Source organism: Sinocyclocheilus anshuiensis, unplaced genomic scaffold (genome assembly GCF_001515605.1).
Source record: "Sinocyclocheilus anshuiensis isolate Anshui unplaced genomic scaffold, SAMN03320099.WGS_v1.1 scaffold1686, whole genome shotgun sequence".
NCBI lineage: Eukaryota > Metazoa > Chordata > Actinopteri > Cypriniformes > Cyprinidae > Sinocyclocheilus > Sinocyclocheilus anshuiensis.
This window is the reverse complement of record NW_015547717.1, coordinates 238,663-244,242: the sequence shown is the minus strand read 5'-3', so window position 1 is coordinate 244,242 and position 5,580 is coordinate 238,663. Positions and strand designations below refer to the sequence as shown.

At 38.4% G+C, this 5,580-nt stretch overlaps 1 protein-coding gene across 1 annotated transcript in view; it reads left to right on the top strand.

Moving 5' to 3' along the window:
- Positions 1-822: 822 nt before the first annotated feature.
- The window catches only part of LOC107704215 (prickle-like protein 2), a 130,574-nt gene continuing 125,816 nt past the window's right edge, over positions 823-5,580 (top strand). Inside the window, exon 1 of the mRNA XM_016507101.1 lies at positions 823-1,242. The gene's annotated coding sequence lies outside the window, so the exon portion shown is untranslated. The remainder of the gene's footprint in view (positions 1,243-5,580) is intronic.

Sequence of the window (5,580 nt, the reverse complement as noted above, 5' to 3'; positions counted from 1 at the left end):
CGCTTTATGTATCCCCCAATTGTAAGTCGCTTTGGATAAAAGCGTCTGCTAAATGACTAAATGTAAATGTAAATTTCCATTATCTAATGCACTGGTACTGTGCTGTAATTATACTGTATGTGTAAGTATAAAACCCTGTAGATGATTGGCTCAGCTCTCTCCTCTCTCCGTTGTTAGGATGCAGAGATTCTGATTGGTGTGTCATCAGTTTTGCTACCTAATGTTTAACTTACTCGTTAAACTTTTTGAGAAAAAATGTGTCTTTGTTTTGAAAACTGAATTAATGGTTTGCGAGAAAAAAGTGCCAACTAAAATCATCAGTTATATTAACAATCGAGAAAACTGCAATACGACTAGATTCTTACCTAACTCTGCTATTAGTCTCCGTGATCGGCATCTTATTGATCTCATGTTATTGTCATGGCTTATATCCATGATGAAAGTGGAGCGAGCGGTCGGAGAATCGGATCACCAAACAATTACACGATGAATCTCAGACATATCCGGATGAGATTAGATTTCTCAGAGGACTTCTGAGTTAGCTGAGAAGCAGACGATGAATCTCAGACATATCCGGACGGGATTAGATTTCTCAGAGGACTTCTGAGTTACCTGAAAAGCAGTAATTACCTGATGCATGAACAAATGTAAAAACTATTCGTTAGTGAACTGGGCCGCGCTTTGTGGTTTTGACTCAAAAGATCCGGTTCATAAGAGTCATTTGTTAATGAAGCCGACTCCACTGGCACGCTGCGTGCGCGTGCAACCATCGCGCAGTTTATTAAAGGACTGTGTTTTTGCCATTATTGCGCGTTACTCTGTCATCGCCGCGGCTGAAAAGTAGCTCATGAAACGCTGCTTACATTTATATTTTATTATTTGAAAATTCTGGGGTGGCACAGCTTTTTCTTAGATCCGCCCCTGCGGCCCGGCCCACTTCTATTGCTCAGCAAGCCTCCTTGTGATTGTAATTAGATTCAGATTCTCTGCGTCTAATAGGCTGAGGGCTGATGACTCACTCCTACGGGCTATTGGGAGGGAGGGCAGTGCGCTCTCAGGGAGGAAAATGAAACCGTCTTCCTCAGCGCACACAACCTGCATAACGCTGAATTATACACGAACGTAATGACAGAAAAGAGCACAAGAAGGTGAAACATACACAGAACCATAGGCTCATTCCCCGCTACCGCCAATTGACGGGAAAACACCAACAAGCAAGAAAAAGGGAGAAAAAAAATCAAGGTAAGTATAAAAACCTATATACCTGATGATACATTACAAAAACAGTGTTTATAACCCTATAATACTATGTATGTATGAAAAGGGATGAACATATATGTAATGAAAGGAGTATTAAAATAACACGTGTTATATCTGTATTTAATGCGATATATGTGATGGTTTAAAAACAGGTATTTAATGCTGTATGTTTGAGTGTGAAATGCAGCTGGTTGTTATAATAAATTCTGCAGATTTCTGTGATTTACTTATTTCGGGCGTGTTTGCAGAGCATATTGCGCAGTTATAAATGCTTTTAATGGAGAATATGTTGTTAGTGTGAGTGTGTGTTTGTGTGAGAAGCACATAAGGGAGAGATGTTGTGAAAATGGCACACAGTGAGAGTTAAATGAGCTGATGTGAATTTAGCATGTTATCCTCCTCCTCATATCCTCGGTATCTTTTGTCTAGAAAAGAAAGATCTTGTGTCTTCTGTCTTCTGTTGTTATTACTTTCTCTTTATTTTAACTTGGTGTTACCATGACAACCCTGCACTGTCTCCATCACCTTATTATTATTTTTTTATGACAGGAATGTCTTAATTATTGATTTTAATATATTCTATTCTCAGTTTTGTTGACATTGCTAGAGCCTCCATATAGTTGCCTTAAAGGGTTAGTTCACCCAAAAATGAAAATTAGGCTGCGTTTTACTCACCCCCGAGGCATCCTAGGTGTATATGACTTCCTTCTTTCAGACGACTCCAGTCAGAGTTATATTAAAAATTGTCTTTGATCTTTCACTCACCGGCGCATGCGCAGCGCTGACCTCATCCTCCGCCGCCCCGGAACTGCTTCTGTGTACAACTGTTGGCGCAAGCTACATTAACAAAAATGCATGGATTCGCTACAGGAGGCCTTTCTTCACCCCCGGAGCTGTGTGAGGAATGTTTTATTACGGATGCACGCACTTTATTTCACGTCTTCTGAACTGTTGACAACCGAACACCCACTTACCCCCACTGAAAGGCTTGGAGGGACCAGGACAATTTTTTATATAACTCCTATTGGATTCATCTGAAAGAAGAAAGTCATATACACCTAGGATGATTCGAGGGTGAGTAAAACACAGGCAAATTTTCATTTTTGGGTGAACTAACCCCTTTAAGCTTTAATTCAAAGCATTGAACAAAAATATAACATATAAAGCTTAGGAATTACAACCATTTTTATACAGAGTCCCCCCATTTTCAGGGGCCCAAATGTAATTGGACAAATAAATATAATAATAAATAAAATGTTAATTTTTAATATTTTGTTGAGAATTCTTTGCAGGCAATGACTGCCTTAAGTCTGGAAATCATGGACGTCACCTGAGACTGGGTTTCCCTCTTTTGTGATGCTTTGCAAGGCCTTTACTGCAGCTGACTTCAGTTGTTGTTTGTTTGTGGGTCTTTCTGCCTTTACTTTTGTCTTCAGCAAGTGAAATGCATGCTCAATCGGGTTTAGATCAGGAGATTGACTTGGCCATTGCAGAATAATCCACTTTTTTGACATCAAAAACTCCTGGGTTGCTTTTGCTGTATGTTTTGGGTCATCGTCCATTTGTACTATGAAGCACTTTCCAATCAACTTTGCTGTATTTGGCTGAATCTGGGCAGAGAGTATATCGCTATACACTTCAGAATTCATCCGGCCGCTTCTGTCTTCTTTCACGTCATCAATAAACACCAGTAACCCAGTGCCACTGGGAGCCATGCATGCTCATGCATCACACAGCTCCACCATGTTTCACAGATGATGTTGTTGGATCATGAGCTTTTCCAAGCCTTCTCCATACTTTTTTCTTCCTGTCATTCTGGTATAGAATGAATGAGGCATTTATATAGCGCTTTATTGTGTATTGCTGTACGCCCAAAACGCTTAACAATCATGGGGGGGGGGTCTGATGAAATTCTACTGATTCATTTAGCAGAATTTTCCAAACCATTCATACAGTTCTCGAAACAAAGACACATTTCTCAAAACTTTTATCACATTTGACCTGTTTTCACACATGTTCCAGTTTGCTCAGTGTTTTCTGCAAAACTCTACACAAAAACGGCAGCATTTTGCACAGGTTTAACCATGTTCTCATTTAGAAAACACAAACACACAATATAACTACCTCAAGAATCACAAAATGAACACAAATAGCACACATTTATCCATGTGCGAACATTAAGTAGCAAAACTGATGACACACCAGTCAGAATCTCAGGATGACACGAACAAGAGCACAGGTGATTATGTGTTTTGAAAAATAAATCCTAGTAGTGGGAGACAAAGAGGAATAAGAGGAGAAATGAAAAATGAAGGGGACGAGACCAAAGGTAATTTGTTCCTGATGCAAAGCACTATAGTTGAGCATGTCCTTGTGTATGGACTGAGCATAAGGAAAGCTGGCCTGCAGGCTCATCTACAGAGTTTTTACACTAGTTACATATTACAATTACAGTACATAGTAGCAGTACTTCAGATGAGAGAACTTTCACTGTTCTTTGCACTGTAAATACTGTAGCACACAGCCTCACAGCCAAGCCAAGTTGTCCTTACATGTACAGTCATGGCCAAAAGTTTTGTGTTTTGCACAGTTTGCTGCTTAAGCTGTTGTGGTGTTCATTCACATTTTTTTGTAGATTATTTTGTAGAGTGATCAGATGCATTTTAAATAATTGCTAAAAGCTTCAGTGGCCGTAAAATGAACTTCACAAAAAAAAAAAATAATTTCACTGTTTTTTGATCCTGACACAAAATGACCAGCTAACAGTAATTGAATAATCATATCAGCAGCACATGTGAAAGTGTGAATGAGTACTAGTCAGGTTAATAACTATCATACTAATTACACTGAACAAAATTATAAACGCAAAGCCAGGACAATTTTTAATATAACTCCGACTGGATTCGTCTGAAAGAAGAAAGTCATATACACCTAGGATGATTCGAGGGTGAGTAAAACACAGGCAAATTTTCATTTTTGGGTGAACTAACCCCTTTAAGCTTTAATTCAAAGCATTGAACAAAAATATAACATATAAAGCTTAGGAATTACAACCATTTTTATACAGAGTCCCCCCATTTTCAGGGGCCCAAATGTAATTGGACAAATAAATATAATAATAAATAAAATGTTAATTTTTAATATTTTGTTGAGAATTCTTTGCAGGCAATGACTGCCGAAATCATGGAAATCATGGATGTCACCTGAGACTGGGTTTCCCTCTTTTGTGATGCTTTGCAAGGCCTTTGACTTCAGTTCCATGCATGCTCATGCATCACACAGCTCCACCATGTTTCACAGATGATGTTGTTGGATCATGAGCTTTTCCAAGCCTTCTCCATACTTTTTTCTTCCTGTCATTCTGGTATAGAATGAATGAGGCATTTATATAGCGCTTTATTGTGTATTGCTGTACGCCCAAAACGCTTAACAATCATGGGGGGGGGGTCTGATGAAATTCTACTGATTCATTTAGCAGAATTTTCCAAACCATTCATACAGTTCTCGAAACAAAGACACATTTCTCAAAACTTTTATCACATTTGACCTGTTTTCACACATGTTCCAGTTTGCTCAGTGTTTTCTGCAAAACTCTACACAAAAACGGCAGCATTTTGCACAGGTTTAACCATGTTCTCATTTAGAAAACACAAACACAAATATAAATCACTATACTTGAGCATGTGCATGGAATGAGCATAAGGAAAGCTGGCCTGCAGGCTCATCTAAAGGGTTTTACACTACTTATACATTACAATTACAGTACATAGTAGCAGTACTTCAGATGAGAGAACTTTCACTGTTCTTTGCACTGTAAATACTGTAGCACACAGCCTCACAGCCAAGCCAAGTTGTCCTTACATGTACAGTCATGGCCAAAAGTTTTGTGTTTTGCACAGTTTGCTGCTTAAGCTGTTGTGGTGTTCATTCACATTTTTTTGTAGATTATTTTGTAGAGTGATCAGATGCATTTTAAATAATTGCTAAAAGCTTCAGTGGCCGTAAAATGAACTTCACAAAAAAAAAAAATAATTTCACTGTTTTTTGATCCTGACACAAAATGACCAGCTAACAGTAATTGAATAATCATATCAGCAGCACATGTGAAAGTGTGAATGAGTACTAGTCAGGTTAATAACTATCATACTAATTACACTGAACAAAATTATAAACGCAACACTTTTGTTTTTGCCCCCATTTTTCATGAGCTGAACTCAAAGATCTAAGACTTTTTCTATGTACACAAAAGGCCTATTTCTCTCAAATATTGTTCACAAATCTGTCTAAATCTGTGTTAGTGAGCACTTCTCCTTTGCCGAG